Below are 25,095 nucleotides of genomic sequence, written 5' to 3' on the forward strand. Positions count from 1 at the left end.
GCATCTGTCATCTGAAGCAGAGAATAGCTAAACTCACACATGTTGAGCTCTATGTTCTCAATTCAAAATGATACCAGTAGACAATGTATATGAGGCAAACCATATACCAGATGTTTTACATGCCTTTTAAGTGCTGAGAAATACAATTGTTTAGTGCAAATCCAACCCTTGTAATTTAGGTAGAGTATGAAAATAAGGAGATGACAATTAGGCTACAGGAGATGAGCATTACAAGGCATTAACATTTTATGAGGTTCATTTTTTAAAATTCATTACAATAATGTCGCTTGCAAAATGATTGCAGTTGTTCCCATAGATACTGTAGACAGTACATGGTGTCTCTATGTATCACTGTCTCTGGATAAGCTAGAGACACAGCTAACCTTCTAGGTCAATAATATGCTGTTTTTATTCACATTTTGTTGGCTTTATAATCGTGAGAGAAATTGAACTAGCTATTAAGCTATACCTAGGTAGCTAACAAGGTCAGCAGACTTTTCTCAAAACTAACCTGTGTTGGTCCAAGAAAGTGCATTCGGAAAGTATTCAGACCCCATGACTTTTTACACAATTTGTTATATTACAGCCTTATTCTAAAATGTATTTCATTTTCCTCATCAATCTACACACAATACCACATAATGACAATGCAAAAACTGTTTTTTAGAAATGTTTGCAAATGTATTAAAAAAAACTATTCAGACCCTTTACTCAGTACTTTGTTAAAGCACCTTGGGCAGCATTGAGTCTTCTTGGGTATGCCACTACAATCTTGGCACACCTGTATTTGGGGAGTTTCTCCCATTATTCTCTGCAGATCCTCTCAAGCTCTGTCAGGTTGGTTGGGAATGTTGCTGTACAGCTTTTTTCAGGTCTCTCCAGAGATGTTCGATCTGGTTCAAGTCCGGGCTCTGGCTGGGCCACTCAAGGACATTCAGAGACTTGTCCAGAAGCCACTCCTGCGTTGTCTCGGCTGTGTGCTAGGGTCGTTATCCTGTTGATTGGTGGAGTGCTGCAGAGATGGTAGTCCTTCTGGAAGGTTCTCCCATCTCCACAGAGGAACTCTGGAGCTCTATCAAAGTGACCATCGGGTTCTTGGTCACCTCCCTGACCAAGGCCTTTCTCCCCCAATTGCTCAGTTTCGCCAGGCAGCCAGCTCTAGGAAGAGTCTTGGTGGTTCCAAACTTCTTTAATTTAAGAATGATGGAAGCCACTGTGTTCTGCAATGCTGCAGAAATGTGTTGGTACCCTTCCCCAGAACTTACGTAAATGTAATATTTCAGTTTTTAATTGTTTATAAATTAGCAAAAATGTCTAAACCTGTTTTTGCTTTGTCCTTATTGGGTATAATAAAATGACCCCGGAAGAAATGGAAGCAGTTTTACAGGCGCCCAACCAATTGTGCTATTATGTAGTTTTTTTTGCGTTATTTGTAACTTATTTTGTAAGAGCTTCTGGATATCAGGACAGCGATCACTCACCTCGGATTAGACGAAGATTTTTTCTACAACAAAAACGATGCACAAGACATTCTCCAAACACCCCACAGGACCGACATCCCGTTATTTGCAAGAGGAAGCGACGCAGGTACAGAGGACAAAGAGCCGGATGCCTGGTCAGGACCCGGAGAAGGTGACTGGGAAAGCTGCCGTTACCGTCAATACTACTCGCCAACGAGCAATCATTGGACAATAAATTACACGAGGTACGATCACGAATATCCTACTATCCTATCCTACTACTATCCACGACTATCCTACCAACGGGACATCAAAAACTGTAATATCCTATGTTTCACTGAATGACGACATGGATATTCAGCTAGCGGGATATACGCTGCACCGGTAAGCTAGAACAGCACACTCCGATAAGACGGGGGGGGGGGGGGGGGGGGGGTCTGTGCATATTTGTAAACAACAGCTGGTGCAAGAAATCTATGGAAGTCTCTAGATTTTGCTCGCCTGAAGTAGAGTATATTGTGATAAATTGCAGGCCACACTACTTGCCTAGAAAGTTTCATGCAGGAAATCAGTTCTACCAAATTTCTATCAACATGTTAAATGTGCAACCAGAGGGAAAAATATTCTAGATCACCTGTACTCCACACACAGAGACGCGTACAAAGCTCTTCTCCGCCCTCCATTTGGTAAATCCGACCACAACTCTATCCTCCTGATTCCTACTTACAAGCAAAAATTAAAGCAGGAAGCACCAGTGACTCGGTCTTATAAAAAAGTGGTCAGATGCTAAACTACAGGACAGTTTTGCTATCACACACTGGAACATGTTCCGGGATTCTTCCGATGGCATTGAGGAGTACACCACATCAGTCACTGGCTTTATCAATAAGTGCATCGAGGACGTTGTCCCCACAGTGACAGGTACATACCACAACCAGAAGCCATGGATTACAGGCAACATTCGCACTGAGCTATAGGGTAGAGCTGCCGCTTTCAAGGTGCGGGACTCTAACCCGGAAGCTTACAAGAAATCCTGCTATGCCCTGCGACGAACCATCAAACAGGAAAAGCGTCAATACAGGGCTAAGAATGAATCATACTACACCGGCTCCGACCCTCGTCTTATGTGGCAGGGCTTGCAAACTATTACAGACTACAAAGGGAAGCACAGCTGCGAGCTGCCCAGTGACACGAGCGTACCAGACGAGCTAAATCACTTCTATGCTCGCTTCGAGGCAAGCAACACTGAGGCATGCATGAGAGCATCAGCTGTTCCAGATGACTGTGTGATCACACTCCGTAGCCGACGTGAGTAAGACCTTTAAATAGGTCAACATACACAAGGCTGCGGGGCCAGATGGATTACCAGGACGTGTGCTCCGGGCATGTGCTGACCAACTGGCAGCTGTCTTCACTGACATTTTCAACATGTCCCTGTCTGAGTCTGTAATACCAACATGTTTCAAGCAGACCACCATAGTCCCTGTGCTCAAGAACACAAAGGCAACCTGCCTAAATGACTACAGACCCGTAGCACTCACGTCCATAGCCATGAAGTGCTTTGAAAGGTTGGTAATGGCTCACATCAACACCATTATCCCAGAAACCCTAGACCCACTCCAATTTGCATACCGCCCAAACAGATCCACCGATGATGCAATCTCTATTGCACTCCACACTGCCCTTTCCCACCTGGACAAAATAAGCACTTATGTGAGAATGCTATTCATTGACTACAGCTCAGCGTTCAACACCATAGTACCCTCAAAGCTCATCACTAAGCTAAGGATCCTGGGACTTAACACCTCCCTCTGCAACTGGATCCTGGACTTCCTGACGGGCCGCCCCCAGGTGGTGAGGGTAGGTAGCAACACATCTGCCACACTGATCCTCAACACTGGAGCTCCACAGGGGTGCGTGCTCAGTCCCCTCCTGTACTCCCTGTTCACCCACGACTGCATGGCCAGGCACGACTCCAACGCCATCATTAAGTTTGCAGATGACATAACAGTGGTAGGCCTGATCACAGACAACGACGAGACAGCCTATAGGGAGGAGGTCAGAGATCTGGCCGTGTGGTGCCAGAATAACAACCTATCCCTCAATGTAACCAAGACTAAGGAGATAATTGTGAACTAAAGGAAAAGGAGGACCGAGCACGCCCCCATTCTCATTGACGGGGCTGTAGTGGAGCAGGTTGAGAGCTTCAAGTTCCTCGGTGTCCACATCAACAACAAACTAGAATGGTCCAAACACACCAAGACAGTTGTGAAGAGGGCACGACAAAGCCTATTCCCCTCAGGAAATTAAAACGATTTGGCATGGGTCCTGAGATCCTCAAAAGGTTCTACAGCTGCAACATCGAGAACATCCTGACTGGTTGCATCACTGCCTGGTATGGCAATTGCACGGCCTCTGACCGCAAGGCACTACAGAGGGTAGTGCGTATGGCCCAGTACATCACTGGGGCTAAGCTGCCTGCCATCCAGGACCTCTACACCAGGCGGTGTCAGAGGAAGGCCCTAAAAATGGTCAAAGACCCCAGCCACCCCAGTCTTAGACTGTTCTCTCTACTACTGCATGGCAAGCGGTACCGGAGTGCCAAGTCTAGGACAAAAAGCCTTCTCAACAGTTTTTACCCCCGAGCCATAAGACTCCTGAACAGGTAATCAAATGGCTACCCGGACTATTTGCATTGTGTGCCCCCCCCATCCTCCCCAAACCCTCTTATTACGCTGCTGCTACTCTCTGTTTATCATATATGCATAGTCACTTTAACTATACATTCATGTACATACTACCTCAATTGGGCCGACCAACCAGTGCTCCCGCACATTGGCTAACCAGGCTATCTGCATTGTGTCCCGCCAACCCCTCTTTTACACTACTGCTACTCTCTGTTCATCATATATGCATAGTCACTTTAACCATATCTACATGTACATACTACCTCAATCAGCCTGACTAACCGGTGTCTGTATGTAGCCTCGCTACGTTTATAGCCTCGCTACTCTATATAGCCTGTCTTTTTACTGTTGTTTTATTTCTTTACATACCTATTGTTCACCTAACACCTTTTTTGCGCTATTGATTAGAGTCTGTAAGTAAGCATTTCACTGTAAGGTCTACACCTGTTGTATTCGGCGCACTTGACAAATAAACTTTGATTTGATTTGATTGTGTGTAGATTGATGAGGACATTTTTTAACCAATTTTAGAATAAGGCTGTAATGTAACAACATTTGGAAAAAGTCGAGGGGAATACTTTCCAAATGCACTGTATATTCTATTTGTTGAGATTGACAGTCTATTTATTGTGCTATTGGTTGTGTGGAGCATTGGCACACAAACCTATTGGTGGATTTTTTTTGGCATATATTTTATATACTTATAAATATGGCATCAAAATGTTGAAAATCTAATTTTTCCCAAGCCGATTATTGTCTGATTGTAGTGTAGGCCTCAATGAAACAGGCAGGGAGAGTAAGCTCGTTCGTTGTGGTCAGTGAACCCTCAACCTTCTGGCCCGTAGCCCTGAGGGGCATTGACTTTACCACAAAAGCATGTTGAATTGGCAAAGTCGATATCCACGTTTATAAACACAAGATCGCTACAGTTATTGTCATTTGTGGTCATAAACATTATTTTGAGTTAATTCTATGAAGGGGAAGGGTGTGCTCATTTTTTACAGTACAAGGGGAGAGTCATGTGAAAATACTTTTTATCTTGGGGAGGGGGATGCACTTTTTTGACACCTTCAATTGGGCCAGTCCCTATGACACCTTCAATTGGGCCAGTCCTTATGACACCTTCAATTGGACCAGTCCCTATGACACCTTCAATTGGACCAGTCCCTATGACACCTTCAATTGGGCCAGTCCTTATGACACCTTCAATTGGACCAGTCCCTATGACACCTTCAAATGGGCCAGTCCCTATGACACCTTCAATTGGGCCAGTCCCTATGACACCTTCAATTGGACCAGTCCCTATGACACCTTCAATTGGACCAGTCCCTATGACACCTTCAATTGGACCAGTCCCTATGACACCTTCAATTTCTAACTTTCTCTAATCTGGTGCACACCTTCAGAGCTCCGCCCAAGCAAGGCATTTCATTGGTTTGACGTGTTGCGAGGTGTCACTGATTTACATCGGGTTCCGACCCATCTTTTTAGCTGATTTCTGCCATGGAAGTTCCCAGCAATATAAGGAGGGAGAAACGTCATATGAGGACGACGATGTCAAATGTCCTCTCAGAGACAGGGAATGAAGAGAGAGAATGAAGAGAGGGAATGAAGGGGCTGCAGCACTGAGTGAGATATAAGTTCTACAGGCTGCTCTTTGGAAGCTCTTTCAAGAAAGGACTGGATCATTGACTGGAAGCAAACCTAATCCAAGGCAGAATCTGAGCAGTATTGAGCATAATGTGAATGCACTGCAGTTTGTGTGCGTGGGATGCATTCCTCCTCGTGTGAGTGGGAGGGAAACCAGTATGGTGCAGAAATGCATGTGGGCGGGACTGCGCTATACACCATCACAATGATCATAATGAACTCAGCCAGAGTGATTCAGTACAAATACACCAGTAACCATTGCATTCACATTGCCCCTAAATGTCTACTCAGATCTGGCCTTAACAAACAGACACACAGATGTAATACATCCTGCTCATACAACTAATCTCTGTCATCATGTATACACACACCCTCTCTCTCGCTAACTCACATAGGAAAAACAAATGAATTACCATTAGTAAATATTTGATTTTTCTCTTTCGTTACTGCAAAATATTAAAACATGTTTTAAAGCTGCCTAAGTTGTCTGTCTGCACAGAGCAGTCTGGCTGGATGGGATCACTATTTGGGGAGACAAACGTGTGACTCAGTCCTCTGATTCAGAGGTGGCCTACAGTACAGTCGTGGCCAAAGGTTTTGAGAATGACAAATATTAATTTTCACGAAGTCTGCTGTCTCAGTTTGTATGATGGCAATTTGCATATACTTCAGAATGTTATGAAGAGTGATCAGATGAATTGCAATTAATTGCAAAGTCCCTCTTCACCATGCAAATGAACTGAATCCCCCAAAAACATTTCCACTGCATTTCAGCCCTGCCACAAAAGGACCAGCTGACATCATGTCAGTGATTCCCTCGTTAACACAGGTGTGAGTGTTGACGAGGACAAGGCTGGAGATCATTCTGTCATGCTGATTGAGTTCAACAGACCCGAAGCTTCAAAAGGAGGGTGGTGCTTGGAATCATTGTTCTTCCTCTGCAATCATGGTTACCTGCAAGGAAACATGTGCCGTCATCATTGCTTTGCACAAAAAGGGCTTCACAGGCAAGGATATTGCTGCCAGTAAGATTGCACCTAAATCAACCATTTATCGGATCATCAAGAACTTCAAGGAGAGCAGTTCAATTGTTGTGAAGAAGGCTTCAGGGCACCCAAGAAAGTCCAGCAAGCGCCAGGACCGTCTCCTAAAGTTGATTCAGCTGTGGGATCGGGGCACCACCAGTGACCTGGTGTCAAGAAGGGCAGCGAAGAAGCCACTTCTCTCCAGGAAAAACATCAGGGACAGACTGATATTCTGCAAATGGTACAAGGATTGGACTGCTGAGGACTGGGTAAAGTCATTTTCTCTGATGAATCTCCTTTCTGATTGTTTGGGGCATCCGGAAAAAAACTTGTCCGGAGAAGACAAGGTGAGCGCTACCATCAGTCCTGTGTCATGCCAACAGTAAAGCATCCTGAGACCATTTATGTGTGGGGTTGCTTCTCATCCAAGGGAGTGGGCTCACTCACAATTTTGCCTAAGAACACAGCCATGAATAAAGAATGGTACCAACACATCCTCCGAGAGCAACTTCTCTCAACCATCCAGGAACAGTTTGGTGATGAACAATGTCTTTTCCAGCATGATGGAGGACCTTGCCATAAGGCAAAAGTGCCAGGAAACGTGGCCAGGAAACTCCCCAGACCTTAATCCCATTGAGAACTTGTGGTCAATCCTCAAGAGGTGGGTGGACAAACAAAACCCCACAAATTCTGACAAACTCCAAGCATTGATTATGCAAGAATGGGATACCATCAGTCAGGATGTGGCCCAGAAGTTAATTGACAGCATGCCAGGGCGGATTGCAGAGGTCTTGAAAAAGAAGGGTCAACACTGCAAATATTGACTCTTTGCATCAACTTCATGTAATTGTCAATAAAAGCTTTTGACACTTATGAAATGTTTGTAATTATACTTCAGTATTCCATAGTAACATCTGACAAAAATATCTAAAGACATTGAAGCAGCAAACTTTGTGGAAATTAATATTTGTGCCATTCTCAAAACTTTTGGCCACGACTGTAGATAACAGAGCTCTAGGGCTTGCTGCAGGGCCAGGTCTTCTGCCTCTCCATCTCTCTCTGGATGGTGGAGGAACAAAACCACCACACCCAGCCCCCTCACATCTTTCCCTGCTTCCCTCCCCATTACGATGAGCTCTCATGCTAGATATTTCATCCTAGCCTGCCCAGCCCAGGCCCAGCATTCCGTTAGAGTACAGCAGGAACAGCTGCTGATGTCCTTGCTCCAGCAGGCAAGAGCCACTGACCTGGTCACATGGGACAAGCTTAGCCTGGTCAGTATTGGGCTCTGTGGTCTTGTTAAGATTCCAGGGACAGACAGATTTGGCCCTCTGTCCCTGTCAAAAGACTCTCTGCCTTTCTTTCTCATTATGTCTTTCTTTTCTTTCTCCTTAGAAGATGAAGATGGGTAAAGCAGATTCAACCCATGTTCTCAGGGGGACTTGATTCATTTCCCACCTTCACACCACATACTAAATCACTCCTGTCAAATCAACAAGAGTCAATACACAGTGTCAACAAAGAGCTGATCCAGCCCTGAGCATGGTACTGAGAACAAACACAGCTACAGGATGAGTATAATAGCCACAGTAAATGTCTATATGCTACAAGACAGGCCAGAGCCAAGTAGACTAGCCATGCAGCAAAGCCAAAACCTTGCCATAATGTTAGAATAGCAATATCGGAATATATCCCTCACGACGCCAGGACAGCGGAGTCAATCACCACCTTCCGGAGTCACCTGAAACCCCACCTCTTTAAGGAATACCTGGGATAGGATAAAGTAATCCTTCTAACCCCCCCTTGAAGATTTAGATGCACTATTGTAAAGTGGTTGTTCCACTGGATATTATAAGGTGAATGCACCAATTTGTAAGTCGCTCTGGATAAGAGCGTCTGCTAAATGACTTAAATGTAAATGTAAATGGAATAAGCAGCTTTGAGTTTTTTTATGTGATTTTATTAGGATCCCCATTAGCCGACGCCAATGGCAACAGATAGTCTTACTTGGATCTGACGCGTAACAAAAAAGACATTACAGACAAAAGCCTTCACAATTTACATGCATTTATGAAACTTAGCAGAAGCTCTTATCCAGGAGAAATTAGAGGTAAGTGCCTTGGTCAATGGCACAGGCAGATTTTTTTACCTAGTCGGCTCGGGGATTCAAACCAGCGACCTTTCGGTTACTGGCCCAACACTCTTAACCGCTAGGCTACCTGCCGCCCTAGCATCTGGGCCAACGCGGGAACAATGAGCTACTTCTCTGGAGCAATATAGACATACTATCATTCCCTGTTAAACATTGAACGCCGTACACCTTAGTGTGATGTTTTATGTGGAAAATGATTTTGTTAATTCATGAGCTACAAGATACCATTTTCTATTAGAATGTTATATTTAAGTACCATTGCATACTCCATAATCCCTGAGGGGCCATTGACTGACTGGTCCGTTGTGAAAAAGCTCTTAAAAGAAAAGGAGAAAAAAAAAGAGAATGTACATAAAATAACTCACAGTCAGTCTATCTTGGAGCTGTAAGATGGAGGAATGTCACAATTACAACATGAAGAGATCAAAGTCAAGGTATACTGAACATTGTTCCATTCAATGTAATTGAGAGATTAATAGAGCTTAATGCAAGGTTTGAATAGCAGTTTTCTATCAAGAGCCTCAGAATTTACAGGTATGAATTCCCTGTGCACATACTGCATTACACATTTCTTTCTGTCTTGAAAGTCCTCACTGCACACACTGCATTATGATTAGCATTCATTTTCATTACAAAGCTTCAAGGAGAGCAAAATGTTGATGCAAATTTAGAGCAGAGTACAATGGAGCAGCGTGGTTTTCATTATTCTGTTGCTGGCTGTTGCTGGCTGTGTGTGCAATTTAAGGACTGCATGTCCCCAATATTACAGAAGCATTATTAAGCAGCCACTGTGTAGCATCATACTCATATTCTACAGCCCTGTCCAGGTAACAGAGAGAAAGAAAGACAGAGAGAAAGAAAAAGAGAGAGGTGTTGAATGGATAGTGTGCAGATCCCCAGGCTTGGCACTGCTGATATCGCACAGTAGGCAAGCTTTGTTCAAGGCACAAATTGCAGAGTGCACATACGTTGGACACACACACACACACACACACACACCCTTAGCACATGTGACTCCTAGTCCTGATTTAACACACCCCTGTCCAGATAGTGCTGCTGCAATGCTTATGTAACCCACAAGCCTCCTGGTGACATTGAGTGTGGTAAAGAGATAAACCCATGGAGGGAGGGAAGAGAGTAGGATGGAGAGCCGAGGAGGATAAAGAGAGAGGAGGAGGAAGACTGAGATATTTTAAATGGTTTTAAAGGAAGGGAAGAAAATGAGCTGCACCAAAGATGATCTCGCCTCTTCCTCTTTGGCTGCACTGTACAGGAAGCAGCAACGGCTGTCCGCTCCACCACTTCCTTCTAACTGGGAGAGAGATAGTGAATGTGGACAGGGCTCTCATGGCCCTTCGCACCGGTCCAGGTTTTCCCAGAGCCGGGGCTGAGATACAGAGACAGAGGGAGCAGGGAAAGGAGTGAAAGGAAGGAGGCGATAGTAAATCTGTGAGCGGAGCTCTTCAAACACCAGCCTTCTTCTTCCTTCTCTACGTTTAACTGCCTGTCGCTCCCCAGAATACTGATGGGGGCTCTTCAAAGGCACGGTAAATACTGCCAAAGTGTGTGTGTGTGTATATTTACATTTACATTACATTTAAGTCATTTAGCAGACGCTCTTATCCAGAGCGACTTACAAAATGGTGCATTCACCTTATGATATCCAGTGGAACAACCACTTTACAATAGTGCATCTAAATATTTTAAGGGGGGGGGGGGGGGGTTAGAAGGATTACTTTATCCTATCCTAGGTATTCCTTAAAGAGGTGGGGTTTCAGGTGTCTCCGGAAGGTGGTGATTGACTCCGCTGTCCTGGCGTCGTGAGGGAGCTTGTTCCACCATTGGGGTGCCAGAGCAGCGAACAGTTTTGACTGGGCTGAGCGGGAACTGTGCTTCCTCAGAGGTAGGGGGGCCAGCAGGCCAGTGGTGGATGAACGCAGTGCCCTTGTTTGGGTGTAGGGCCTGATCAGAGCCTGAAGGTATGGAGGTGCCGTTCCCTTCACAGCTCCGTAGGCAATCACCATGGTCTTGTAGCGGATGCGAGCTTCAACTGGAAGCCAGTGGAGAGAGCGGAGGAGCGGGGTGACGTGAGAGAACTTGGGAAGGTTGAACACCAGACGGGCTGCGGCGTTCTGGATGAGTTGTAGGGGTTTAATGGCACAGGCAGGGAGCCCAGCCAACAGCGAGTTGCAGTAATCCAGACGGGAGATGACAAGTGCCTGGATTAGGACCTGCGCCGCTTCCTGTGTGAGGCAGGGTCGTACTCTGCGAATGTTGTAGAGCATGAACCTACAGGATCGGGTCACCGCCTTGATGTTAGTGGAGAACGACAGGGTGTTGTCCAGGATCACGCCAAGGTTCTTAGCACTCTGGGAGGATGACACAAGGGAGTTGTCAACCGTGATGGCGAGATCATGGAACGGGCAGTCCTTCCCCGGGAGGAAGAGCAGCTCCGTCTTGCCGAGGTTCAGCTTGAGCTGGTGATCCGTCATCCACACTGATATGTCTGACAGACATGCAGAGATGTGATTCGCCGCCTGGTTATCAGAAGGGGGAAAGGAGAAGATTAATTGTGTGTCGTCTGCATAGCAATGATAGGAGAGACCATGTGAGGATATGACAGAGCCAAGTGACTTGGTGTATAGCGAGAATAGGAGAGGGCCTAGAACAGAGCCCTGGGGGACACCAGTGGTGAGAGCGCATGGTGCGGAGACAGATTCTCGCCACGCCACCTGGTAGGAGCGACCTGTCAGGTAGGACGCAATCCAAGCGTGGGCCGCGCCGGAGATGCCCAACTCGGAGAGGGTGGAGAGGAGGATCTGATGGTTCACAGTATATATATATGTGTGTGTGTGATTCGTTTAACATGGCTGAATTAGGATTTTCATTCATTCTAAGTGAGACAGCTTCAATAGTGAATTTCTCCATTTTGTTCTCAGAGTTCCCACCTTCTCTCAAATGTTCCCCTGGCTTCAATAGGTCTTAATAACCTGAATACATGTCTGTAATAAGAGGATATAGAGAATCTAAAAATGTTTGTGTAATAGCATACATGATGGATGGTTAACAGCGCTGAGGTGCAAATTGACGTTGTGATAACCAAGCAGAGACATTACATACCTTGACATGCTCTCACAATAATCCCATGTTAATCTAGAATTATCACAGACACGGTATGTCAACGGAGTCCCTGCCCATCTTCCAAAAACATCTGAGACCCTACTTATTCAAAGAGTATCTTAAAAAAGACATCTCAGTCTTAGCCCCCCTTCTTCTTTTCCTACTGGCACTGACTTTGCTGATTACTTCTTTATTGAGGAAAAATGTGCTTACTACGACTGTGATATGTGGTTGTCTCACCTAGCTGTTAGATTAATGCACTAACTGTAACTTGCTCTGGATAAGTGTGTCTGCTAAACAACTAAAATGTAAAAATAACTCAATGTAAATGGAGGGTAAAAATAAAACGGCAGAAGCCCTAATTCAATTTTTGTAAATATTTTTCTTTTCTTTCTTTTACTTTTCTAATTTGTTAATTCGTTTTTTTTTTCAGAAGGACTAATGATGACTGACATTAATCTACATGCTATCTAACACCATGTTTAAACTACTGACAATCTACATGCTAACTACCGATATTAATCTACATGCTAACTACTGACATTAATCTACATGCTAACTACCGATATTAATCTACATGCTAACTACCGATATTAATCTACATGCTAACTACTGACATTAATCTACATGCTAACTACTGACATTAATCTACATGCTAACTACTGACATTAATCTACATGCTAACTACCGACATTAATCTACATGCTAACTACTGACATTAATCTACATGCTAACTACTGACATGAATCTACATGCTAACTACTGACATGAATCTACATGCTAACTACTGACATTAATCTACATGCTATCTAACACCATGTTTAAACTACTGGCATTAATCTACATGCTATCTAACACCATGTCTAAACTGCTGACATGAATCTACAGCTTAGTCTTTGTAACACCTATACATAACACCTACATAACTGCCTTACTACAATGATTATGTTGTGTCAGAGAGAGTTTAGCAGATGCATACATACAGAGCAAAGTGTACGGGATCTACTACGGGTTTGGTCGTATCACTCCAATCACAACCTCAAGTCAATCAAGGCAGTATATGAGCAGCACTAAACAGACATGACCAACCATGCCTGACAGTTGAGATACAAAGACAGGAGCTCTGTCTAAATGTGCAGACCATAAGCATCTTATGCTTCTATTAATACACAACTCTTAAGTCCACAGAGAGATCAGTCACTTTAAGGTCTAAGGTCTTGGTTGATCAAGGTTAATCTGACTATCGTTTACAGTCAGTGTATGCATTATGACTCCAAAAGAACAATGGGTAACTTGACTAACTATTTTCATTCTTGCAGTTTGTGCATTTGATGGATCGCACGCTATTGATTTACAGGACTTCATGCATGTACATGCACAAACACAATTCCTAGAGTCCCTATTTTCCCACCAACACAGATCAGTATGCGTGAGTAGTTTGGAGTGTGCAGGTTAGGTCCCCTGTGTTTGTTCTAGGCTCCAGTTTGCTCCCATGCAGCTCCCTTCTATTACCCAGCCCAGACAGCTGTGCTTCCTGGAGTAGAGTAGACCCACAGAACCGGGCCACGATGTGTTGATGATGAGCAGAGAATCCACTCTAACAACCCTGCATATGCAAACAACATGTCTGTGCTAACCAAACACAGCCTACTCTCATCACCTCCCGGGAGTGGGAAGGAAGGTGCTCTCTTACAGACCACAAAGAGCAAGTGATCAAACAAGGAACTCTGTAATTATTCCAGAATTATTGTTTGACGGTGTTTGTGCTATTCTAGGGGATATGATGAAAGCACTTGTGAATGTATAATTTACTTTGCCTGCAAAACTGCAAGGGGAAGTCAGCAGTAAAGGCTTGAACTGCAATCCATAGACCAGGTGAGACCAAATTTGGAATGAAGGGTTAAATACTAGAGGACACCAAGGCCAAGTCAGAGAAGGCCTAGGGTATGTGGACATAGGTAAGTATTTACTGTATGTCACAGGTTACATTGGATGGAATAGAATGGACAGGAAATAGAATGGCCTGTTTATCTGAGTGCAGTGCCCTCTTACAGGAAACCCCCAGTGACCCCGGGGCTATAACGGAATGACCTCCTCATGAAATATTAGTGGGGTTGCTGATGTGCTTTTTATTAGCCCAATGGGAGCGCTTACTTAGTTAAAGATTCATGACCCAAACGGCCATTAGAACAATGCTTCAGAGACTAAATGACAGCCAACAACATGTGGTTCCTCTGATAAGCCTGATGACCACTGCAGTGCTATCCCATGTAAACAGACAATCATACTAAATCCTACAGAGAATTAGACAAAGAGGACAAGGTTGAAGACTCACCTTCACCGCTGGATGAGAAATCAGGTTTCCATAAACCCTGGAGAGAGCTGCTGTCCTTTACAGGAGGTCACCTACACAGAGAGACAGACAGAGAGACAGGTTCAGGGATACGTGTAGCAGACGCCTTCTATTTTCTGCAGTCTTATTTGAATAAAGCTGATCTGACCACGATTCAGCATGTGGAAGATAAGATGGCAGTGTGTCACCTTGGCCAAACACAAGACCACCAGACACAGCACAAAGGATGGGATGGACAGTCTATGGATCTGAGCCAATGACCAGCTCTTATAATTCACCAACACAAGAATTGTTACTGACCATGATATTTTCTTCACTCTCCTACACTCACACTCTTTCCATGCATTTTAGCAAAACTGTGGAAATGCATTTTTCTGTTTTTTTTAAGTCACATTCAGCTCCCTGGAGTAAATTCTAATTGTTCCTGAAACCGAGAGGCAAAGTTTTCAAAGTGATACTTTGAAGCCGATAACAGTCATTTTGGTAGTTACAACAGTAAGCCCATACCCTCCAATTGCTCCTCCTTGACTGTGGAGCCATGAGTTACAAATCCTTTAAAAGGGTAACACAGCCCATTATTTCTCCCTTGTGCCCTCCATGTTCCTCTCTAATGTGTGACTGCATGTCTAGTCTGCTTACTTACATTTTGGAGGACACAGTCTGTGTGTTTGACTCTGTGGCAGGCCAGGAACCTTCTGGGAAAAGGAATTATGTGAGGCTATAAAAATATGCAGTGCCTCTGATATCATACCACTCCATGTGCATCCCACACAGACCTAGTGAGAGGGAACCGACCATAGCCAGGATTCTAAGCAGCACAGTTGATCAAACATTTAAAGAGACACTGCCTCTGATATACGATGTCAGTGTGGGCATCACTATGAAAACCCCACATCCACACACATATAGGCTGCTCATGCCTCTCACGCTGAACTGAGGACACACAAAGGCAACATTACATTATGGGAAAAATATCTGGAACATTTGAAGAGAAGCTAATGCACACATATGCAAACAGATACACCTCAAATGTTGACCAGTTCAAATGGTGAGGCCTACATTAATGAGGAATACAACCCCTAGTGTTCAGAATGACACACCTGATACCCAACCCTTCAGTGTGTAACCAACCCTGGGTGGTTACAGTATTACCACCATAGACAAATGTGTTTATATACATCCTTGATTACCATCCATCCGAAATTAAATGAAATAAAATAAACAAACCAAAGCCAGGAGAAAATGCTGATCGTTGAATGTGACAGACGGGCCATGTAGGTGAGACAAACAGGCCATGTAGGTCGCCATTATGGGAAGCCCAAAGCCACTTGTATGACAAACTGAGTCAGTCCATCCCTTCACGCTGGGGCTGAAGCTGAGTCATCCAGTCCATCCCTGCAGGCTGGGGCTGAAGCTGGGTCAGTCCAGCCCATCCCTGCAGGCTGGGGCTGAAGCTGGGTCAGTCCAGCCCATCCCTGCAGGCTGGGGCTGAAGCTGGGTCAGTCCAGTCCATCCCTGCAGGCTGGGGCTGAAGCTGGGTCAGTCCAGCCCATCCCTGCAGGCTGGGGCTGAAGCTGGGTCAGTCCAGTCCATCCCTGCAGGCTGGGGCTGAAGCTGGGTCAGTCCAGTCCATCCCTGCAGGCTGGGGCTGAAGCTGGGTCAGTCCAGTCCATCCCTTCAGGCTGGGGCTGAAGCTGGGTCAGTCCAGTCCATCCCTGCAGGCTGGGGCTGGAGCTGGGTCAGTCCAGTCCATCCCTGCAGGCTGGGGCTGAAGCTGAGTCATTCAGTCCATCCCTACAGGCTGGGGCTGAAGCTGGGTCAGTCCAGTCCATCCCTGCAGGCTGGGGCTGAAGCTGAATCATTGTCATCTTTTTCACAATGGCCAACGATCATGTTAAGATAAAATGTCAGAGGTTGGAAGATAAAGCATTTTGTCTTAAGCACAGACAAGAGAATAATGATTATTAGCTGTGCCTCAGCTACCTATTGGTGAAGGCCTTCATCCAGCCAATAAAGGGAGATGTCACATTATTACTTCCTTCCTGTTCTCCCCGCAGCCTGGAGAGATAAGACAGCCGGGCTATCCTTCAGACTCACCATTCTCACATTCCCTCCTTTCCCTCTTCCACTTTCACAGGTTGTCAGACACCACCGCCTGCTCTGAGAACATGACAACTCCATACAGTCACAGCAACAGCAAATTACTATCACCTCCCACTAACAGATTGGCTCTCACGGTGGGACCCCTTGGACCCGCACCATTCCAGAGCTTCTCTCTTGGTAACACTATCACATAGATCATGTCCACACACATTATATGATGTACAAAACATTAAGAACACCTGCTCTTTCCATGACATAGACAGCCCAGGTGAACCCAAGTGAAAGCTATGATCCCTTATTGATGTCACTTGGTAAATCCAGTTCAATCAATGTAGATGAATGGGAGGAGATAGCTTAATAAAGAAGGATTTTTAAGCTTTGATACAATTGAGACATGGATTGTGTATGTGTGCCATTCAGAGGGTGAATGGGCAAGACAAAATATTTAAGTGCCTTTGAATGGGGTATTGTAGTAGGTGCCAGGTACACCGGTTTGTCTCAAGAACGGCAACACTGCTGGGTTTTTCCATGCTCAAAAGTTTATTGTGTGTACCACCACCCAAAGGACATCCAGCCAACTTGACACAACTGTGGGATGCATTGGAGTGAACCTGGGCCATCATCCCTGTGGAATGCTTTCGACACCTTGGAGAGTCCGTTCTCCAATGAATTGAGGCTATTCTGAGGGCAAAAGGGGGGGTGTTTCTAATGTTAGGTATACTCAGTTTGTATGTGACAAAAATGAGAGCTGTAACAAGATAGAGAGACACTCAATAACAGCATGCCTGTCCTGTGAAAGGTCACCACTACCGTGGCTTTTAAAATAAAATAAAATAAAAATGTAACCTTTACTTAACTAGGAAAGTCAGTTACGGACAAATGCTTATTTACAATGACGGCCTACCGGGGAACAGTGGGTTAACTGCCTTGTTCAGGGGCAGAATGACAGATTTTTACCTTGTCAGCTTGGGGATTCAATCCAGCAACCTTTCAGTTACTGGCTCAACACTCTAACCACTAGGGTACCTGTCGCCCCGGCTTTGAAGCTGCAATATGTAACTTTTTGGATGACCGGACCAAATTCACATAGAAATGTGAGTTCTCATTAAAAGCAAGTCTAAGAAGCGGTAGATCTGTTCTATGTGCAGTATTTCTATGATTCCAGTTCTTAAGTTTAGTTTTTGTGTCTTTTACTTTCGGTTTTGTACACCAGCTTCAAACAGATGAAAATACAGTATTTTGGGTTATTGAAAAGATATTACACAGCAGTTTAGATGCTACTGTCACGTATTCTCCCTCTCCGGCCTCTAGGTCATCAAGCTGCTGATTATCCCGCACACCTGTCACCATCGTCTCGCGCACCTGCGCCTCATGACAATCACCTGGACTCCATCACCTCCTTGATTATCTTCCCTGTATCTGTCACTCCTCTTAGTTCTTTCCTCAGGTATTATTGACTCTGTTTGTCGATGCGTTGTTTGTGTCTCGTGTGCATTGTTTCTTTTATTTATTAAAACACTCACTCCCTGAACTTGCTTCCCGACTCTCAGCGCACTCGGTACAGGTACAATGATTCTCTACACTTGCTTGTTTTTTCACATAAACTGAAATTAGGCAAACTATTAGAATTTTAGCAACCAGGAAATGGTAGAGTCATTTCTGCATACTGCACCTTTAATAATAAGGCCTCTGGCTCCAGAGGAGCAAGAGCTCTCTCTCTTCCTCTGGTATTTCAATTAATGAGATCTGAAGTGAACATCAACTGATCAAACCAAAAGATGTTACCTTGGCAACAGATTTCCTAATCTGAGTAAAAGACATAGACAAAACAAACAACTGTATTTGATAAGTAAATCTACAATGGAAGACTTTGCATTTGAAAAAAAAAATGTTAATAACATAATAGTTAATAGTGCAACTTCTTGTTCCACTTTTGGAACTTTAATTTTGGATGATTACAGAGGAAGGCGAGACAATGATGCCTGTGAGTCATGGCAAATGTGAAAGAAAATATAATGTCAGTGTACCGGGCGTGAATTTGTTATGTTTTTTGAATCACTGGATAATTTGACTGAGACATGAGTAAGACTTCCTAACATTTGGTTGGGAAAGTCAATATGGCCGAATCAGGTTAGCAGGAGTTCTCAGAGGAGCCATTCACCATCCAAGCTCCCAGCTTCCTAGATAGGCCTACTCGAATGGAGGCTGCTGAGGGTAGGACGACTCATAATAATGGATGGAAGCCATGTGTTTGGTGTATTTGATGAAGGTGCCACCAACCTCCTGTGACCTACTCCCCATTATCTTGCTAGAGAGTCTCCTCGGAGCAGAACCTATGAGAGAAAACGGTCGCTGTCTAGGTGCCGAATCTGCTGAACGGCCGCTGTCCATTCTAGTGTCACTGAAACGCTGATAATACTGTTTTGTTTTATAAACAAAAATGTATCCACTCACTATAAGAGCATCTGCTAAATTACTCAAATTTCAATGTAAAAAAATAATATTAATAATACTGTTTGTTAAAGCACCACTGACCCTTCGCTCTTAATCGTGATATAGTCACCACAACAACCTCTTCATGAAAACAAGGTTCAATCTTTGAGGATCATCCAATGTTCTATATTAATGGAGACTGGTATTCTCTTATTCTGTTAGCAAACAAACCCAACATTGTGTTTATATTTGTCCTGTTTCGCACATGTACAACCATGTAACCTATACAAGTGTGTAGTGTGAAAAGTGCATATCCCACGTCGGCTCAGGGATTTGAACTAGCAACCTTCTGCAGCCCACTGGCTGCAGAATTAAAGAGCATTCCATTACTCTCTGGATCAGTGGCATTCAAAGTCGGGGACCTGCAGTGGGGTCGGCAAAATGTAAAACAATCATGTCATTTTTTTAGGAACAAAATTAGTGTATTGGACAATATACAAAAGTTTTTGAGAAAGATGTAAATGTAGTTATTGGTTTAGTTTCATTTTGATAAGAGATACTAACATCAAGGCGGTGACCCGATCCTGTAGGTTCATGCTCTACAACATTCGCAGAGTACGACCCTGCCTCACACAGGAAGCGGCGCAGGTCCTAATCCAGGCACTTGTCATCTCCCGTCTGGATTACTGCAACTCGCTGTTGGCTGGGCTCCCTGCCTGTGCCATTAAACCCCTACAACTCATCCAGAACGCCGCAGCCCGTCTGGTGTTCAACCTTCCCAAGTTCTCTCACGTCACCCCGCTCCTCCGCTCTCTCCACTGGCTTCCAGTTGAAGCTCGCATCCGCTACAAGACCATGGTGATTGCCTACGGAGCTGTGAAGGGAACGGCACCTCCATACTTTCAGGCTCTGATCAGGCCCTACACCCAAACAAGGGCACTGCGTTCATCCACCTCTGGCCTGCTGGCCCCCCTACCTCTGAGGAAGCACAGTTCCCGCTCAGCCCAGTCAAAACTGTTCGCTGCTCTGGCACCCCAATGGTGGAACAAGCTCCCTCACGACGCCAGGACAGCGGAGTCAATCACCACCTTCCGGAGACACCTGAAACCCCACCTCTTTAAGGAATACCTAGGATAGGATAAAGTAATCCTTCTAACCCCCCCCCCCCCCCAAAAAAATATTTAGATGCACTATTGTAAAGTGGTTGTTCCACTGGATATCATAAGGTGAATGCACCATTTTGTAAGTCGCTCTGGATAAGAGCGTCTGCTAAATGACTTAAATGTAAATGTAAAAATGTAGATATAAATGCAATGAATTGAAGGTTATTTGTTGATGTAAAACATTTTTTTTACTGATTGTGTCATTAGATTTGGGGTGGGGTCGCAAGTATTTTTTTGGGGGAAAATGGTGTCCCCCAAAAAATTGGGTCCTTGCTGAAAAAGCTTGAATACCACTGCTCTGGATGATAACTACAGTGATGTGGTAGAGCCGTTTGGATGCATGAGCGCAAATCATAATTGAATGCTAAAAAACAAACTTTCAAGCTCTAAGCAGCAGCAGTTTCCACAACCACACTGAGAAGCAAGAAAAGTGAAGCATATTATTATACCTACCTACACAGTGCTTGACTTGGACTGAAATAAGTGCCGATACTCATTTTCGGTGCCGGTACTGTTTATATTTAGGTGCAGTAGCTCCAGAATACTTTTGAGCAAATTTTCTACAAGAGGAACAGGAGCTCAAGCAGTAGGACATTTGAGGTGCCGGTACTCAGCTCCGGTGAACTCTTGTCCAAGTCAAGCACTGGACATACAAAAAAAACACAAATGTGATTGTGGATAAAACTCACATACATACAGTACCAGTCAAAAGTTTGGACACACCTACTCATTCAAGGGGTTTTCTTTATTTTTTACTATTTTCTACATTGTAGAATAATAGTGAAGACAGCAAAACTATGAAATAACATATATGGAATCATGAGGTAACCAAAAAAGTGTTAAACAAATCAAAATATACTTTATATTTTAGATTCTTCAAAGTAGCCACCCTTTGCCTTGATGACAGCTTTGCACACTCTTGGCATTCTCTCAACCAGCTTCATGAGGAATGCTTTTCCAACAGTCTTGAAGGAGTTCCCACATATGCTAAGCACTTGTTGGCTGCTTTTCCTTCACTCTGCGGTCCAACTCATCCCAAACCATCTCAATTGGGTTGAGGTCGGGTGATTGTGGAGGCCAGGTCATCTGATGTAGCACTCCATCACTCTCCTTGGTCAAATAGCCCTTACACAGCCTGGAGGTGTGTTTTAGGTCATTGTCCAGTTGAAAAACAAATGATAGTCCCACTAAGCGCAAACCAGATGGGATGGTGTATCGCTGCAGAATGCTGTGGTAGCCATGCTAGTTAAGTGTGCCTTGAATTCTAAATAAATCACAGACAGTGTCACAAGCAAAGCACCCCCAAACCATCACACCTCCTCCATGCTTCACGGTGGGAACCACACATGCAGAGATCATCTGTTCACATACTCTGCGTCTCACTAAGACACGGCGGTTGGAACCAAAAATCTCAAATTTGGAATCATCAGACCAGAGAACAGATTTCCACCGGTCTATTGTCCATTGCTCGTGTTTCTTGGCCCAAGCAAGTCTCTTCTTCTTATTGGTGTCCTTTAGTAGTGGTTTCTTTGCAGCAATTCGAACATGAAGGCCATGAAGGCCACACAGTCTCCTCTGAACATTTGATGTTGAGATGTGTCTTTTACTTGAACTCTGTGAAGCATTTATTTGAACGAGATATGGTGCAGGTAACTCTAATGAATGTATCCTCTGCAGCAGAGGGAACTCTGGATCTTCCTTTCCTGTGGTGGTCCTCATGAGAGCCAGTTTCATCATAGCGCTTGATGGTTTTTGCGACTGCACTTGAAGAAACTTTAAAAGTTATTGAATTGTTCCACATTTACTGACTTTAATGTCTTAAAGTAATGATGGACTGTTGTTTCTCTTTGCTTATTTGAGCTGTTCTTACCATAATAAAGACTTGGTTTTTTACCAAATAGGGCTATCTTCTGTATATCCCTCTACCTTGTCACAACACAACTGATTGGCTGAAACGCATTAAGAAGGAAAGAAATTCCACAAACACAATTTTAACAAGGCACACCTGTTAATTGAAATGCATTCCAGGTGACTATGTCATGAACCTGGTTGAGAGAATTCCAAGAGTGTGCAAAGCTGTCATCAAGGCAAAGGGTGGCTTCTTTGAAGAATCTCAAATATTAAATAATGTAGGCTATTGAAGATAGTGTGAGCTAGGGAAAACAGGCAAAGGTTAGAAAGGCCTACCGGGATGCAATGGCCATGTGGATTGTGCAGATATTATAATTGCCCACCACACACTTCTCTGATCTCAGTTACTATATGTCATTACAAGAAAAAATGAATTGCAACAGGTTCTCAGAAACTAAGAGCACAATACAAGTCCAGAAATCAATGGCAGTTGTGTTTGCCTCTGACAAGCTTTGTGTTGAGGCCCGGTGCCCCATTTTTATTAACGCCTCCTTCCATCACAACAGAGACGCATAGACACATTTTCCAGATGACTCATATTGCATGATGGGCCCTTGGCACACATGGCACTTGTAGCAGTTTGCTTTTGAATCGTGCAATCATGTCACTGCGGGGGCTTCCCTGTCTGCTTCCATTTTAGGAAGTTATAGGAACTGAGCATCTCACCCACAGACATGTAATTTTGGTTAACCAAGAACTAAAGTATCACGTAATTGGTCATATGTAGTCTTCCTACAAGAGATTAACAGACATGACACTGAGAATCTCAACTAATCCAAGATCAGTGACAAACTGACATTGTCTGAGAGAACAAACAAATGGGTGAAGGCAGGACACAGTTTATGTCAAGAGACTTGGATGCAGTGCATGACCTCTTTGAATGTTGGCGCCAGCTTTAGACTAGCTTTCCCTCCAAGAGATTGTGTGGGCACTTGGAACACTGCAAGTGCGTTTTTGCAATGCACAATGAATAAAGAAAAGATTCAAGATTAATCCAAGCATGGACTCAGTTTCAATCAACAAGAGAGATTCCTTTTAGTCAACTGATATTGAAGGGTTCCTGTTGAAAGACTCCACTCCAAGGTATAGGAGAGTGCATGGAGTCAGCTAATTAAAAGAAAACCCTCTACAACTGCTTATGGCGCACTACAATTGGATTATTCCCCTCACTGCATCATGTCCATCCTCTCCCTCTGCAGCCATATCTCGTTCACTCAGGGGCACTGGCACCTTTGCTGACAGGTTTACAGACAGCGCGGTCCACCAGAGCTCAATTTCAGCACCATGGACAGCTCCCAAGAGACAACGGACAGAACAGATGGCGGTAATAGGCTACCTTCCCTTCCTCAGCATCAATAAACTATGCTGAGGCAGTCACTCCCCTCATGGACAGTGTTGACACCCTGATGAGCGAGGCATAAACAACCCGTTTCTCTAAAGGGCCTGACATCCCCTTATTCACACAGCCAGTTCTCAGTTGTAGGCTATCTCCTACAGCCATCACTAGTGGTGCAGAAGAATCACTAATGATATAAACATCTCCAAACTGCATAAATGTTTAGGCATGTGCATTCTACCAGACTATCTTCTGTTTTGACTGTACTGAGATATATTTCCTTAAGACACACGATAGGAAATACAATTCCATGAATGGCAATAATGTTATTGATACGTGAGGCGAGCAGCAGTGCTTCCGCCGAGAAAAACAATGTCGATAGAGTAACGAAGGCTCCTCACTGTGCTATGACAGGCTATTACATAACAGCAGACCGGAATGCCCTCATTAGTATTCAATACCCTATTCTGCATTACGATTTTCTGGCATTACACATTACAAATGTTGCACCTGATAGGCTACTAAACAATAAATATAGACTACTATTCGTCGTTGGTCGACTGCTTTATTAAATAGTTTTCAGAAGCATCGTCGCGACCTTGCTTATTCGTCCAGGCTACCTCAATTGTCTAGTTTCTCTCACTGTTCGTGCTAGGAGGGGGCATAAACGGCAATCTCACAACCTTGGTCAGTCAGTTTTTAAAAGGACGTGTGGTGATAGCATCTGCAGAAGATAGGATAAAAGACTACAGGCTAAATTAATTCTATTCATACACAGGTTAGGTTACGTTGTTACAATTACCCCCAGAAAACGCTTAGCCATGCTTCAATTTCTCAAGGAAAACATGAGCCTATATAGCACATATAAGGTCAAAACTCAGGAATAACCAGGCAATCTAACTTAATAGTGACAGTATATGATCAAAGAGGAAAACATATGCATGGTGGAAAACATAATCTCTCGTAGAATCTCATAAAATAAAAAATTGTAATTAAAAAAACATTTACGGAGCCAAAAGCAATAAGACAATTGCCAAATATGTTACAATTTAGCACAACCACATTTTTGATATGACATGTGAAACATAAAAGTCTACAACATACAAAATAACATACCTGGCATAAGATAGGCTATATCAAGGTCTTGACAACAATACATTAGAGTATTCATTTCATAATTATGAAGAATACGTCGTTTAGAGATCGAAAACACAACTGGATTGCAATCTGACGCGGTCGAGAAAAATGTATGGGAAGGAACCATGCGAGAGATTCCTTCATCCCTGTGTTGCCCTAGCGTTATATAACCATGGACAGATACTATGTAACGCCAACAATGGACGAACATGCACGGCTGACTTACCAGGGTGTAGGCTAAGCGTGTTATCCAAATATATTCTAAATGTTTATCAGCTCTCTTTTTGGAATGACAGAAGGTGACCCTGCTTCTTCTGCAAGAGGCTCTGCATCTGCGAGATCACGATGCACGCAGCAAGGGGGAGCTGCAAAGCACTCGCGCACATTGGGGGATGGTCCAACAAAAAGCTATCGCTTGTATCTTTAAATGCTTCAATATTGTCCACCATCAGAGTTCTGTCATGAACTTAATACGATGGATTGGAAACATTTTGGTCTGGTCATACAGTTATTTCGATATAGTCACATTGTAGGCTATGGTGTGATATGATTGGCGAATGCTGCG

The 25,095-nt window shown here is 44.0% G+C and overlaps 1 protein-coding gene across 2 annotated transcripts in view; it reads right to left on the reverse strand.

The window, feature by feature from the left end:
• The window catches only part of LOC106572344 (protein kinase C and casein kinase substrate in neurons protein 1), a 51,988-nt gene extending 27,106 nt beyond the window's left edge, over positions 1-24,882 (reverse strand). For both annotated transcript variants that reach the window (XM_014146389.3, XM_014146386.3), the window contains exons 1-2: positions 24,757-24,882; positions 14,430-14,500 (exon numbers count right to left, since the gene is read on the reverse strand). The gene's annotated coding sequence lies outside the window, so the exon portion shown is untranslated. The remainder of the gene's footprint in view (positions 1-14,429; positions 14,501-24,756) is intronic.
• Positions 24,883-25,095: the final 213 nt, after the last annotated feature.

Source organism: Salmo salar, chromosome 15, assembly GCF_965601325.2.
Source record: "Salmo salar chromosome 15, fSalSal1, whole genome shotgun sequence".
In the NCBI taxonomy this organism is placed as follows: domain Eukaryota; kingdom Metazoa; phylum Chordata; class Actinopteri; order Salmoniformes; family Salmonidae; genus Salmo; species Salmo salar.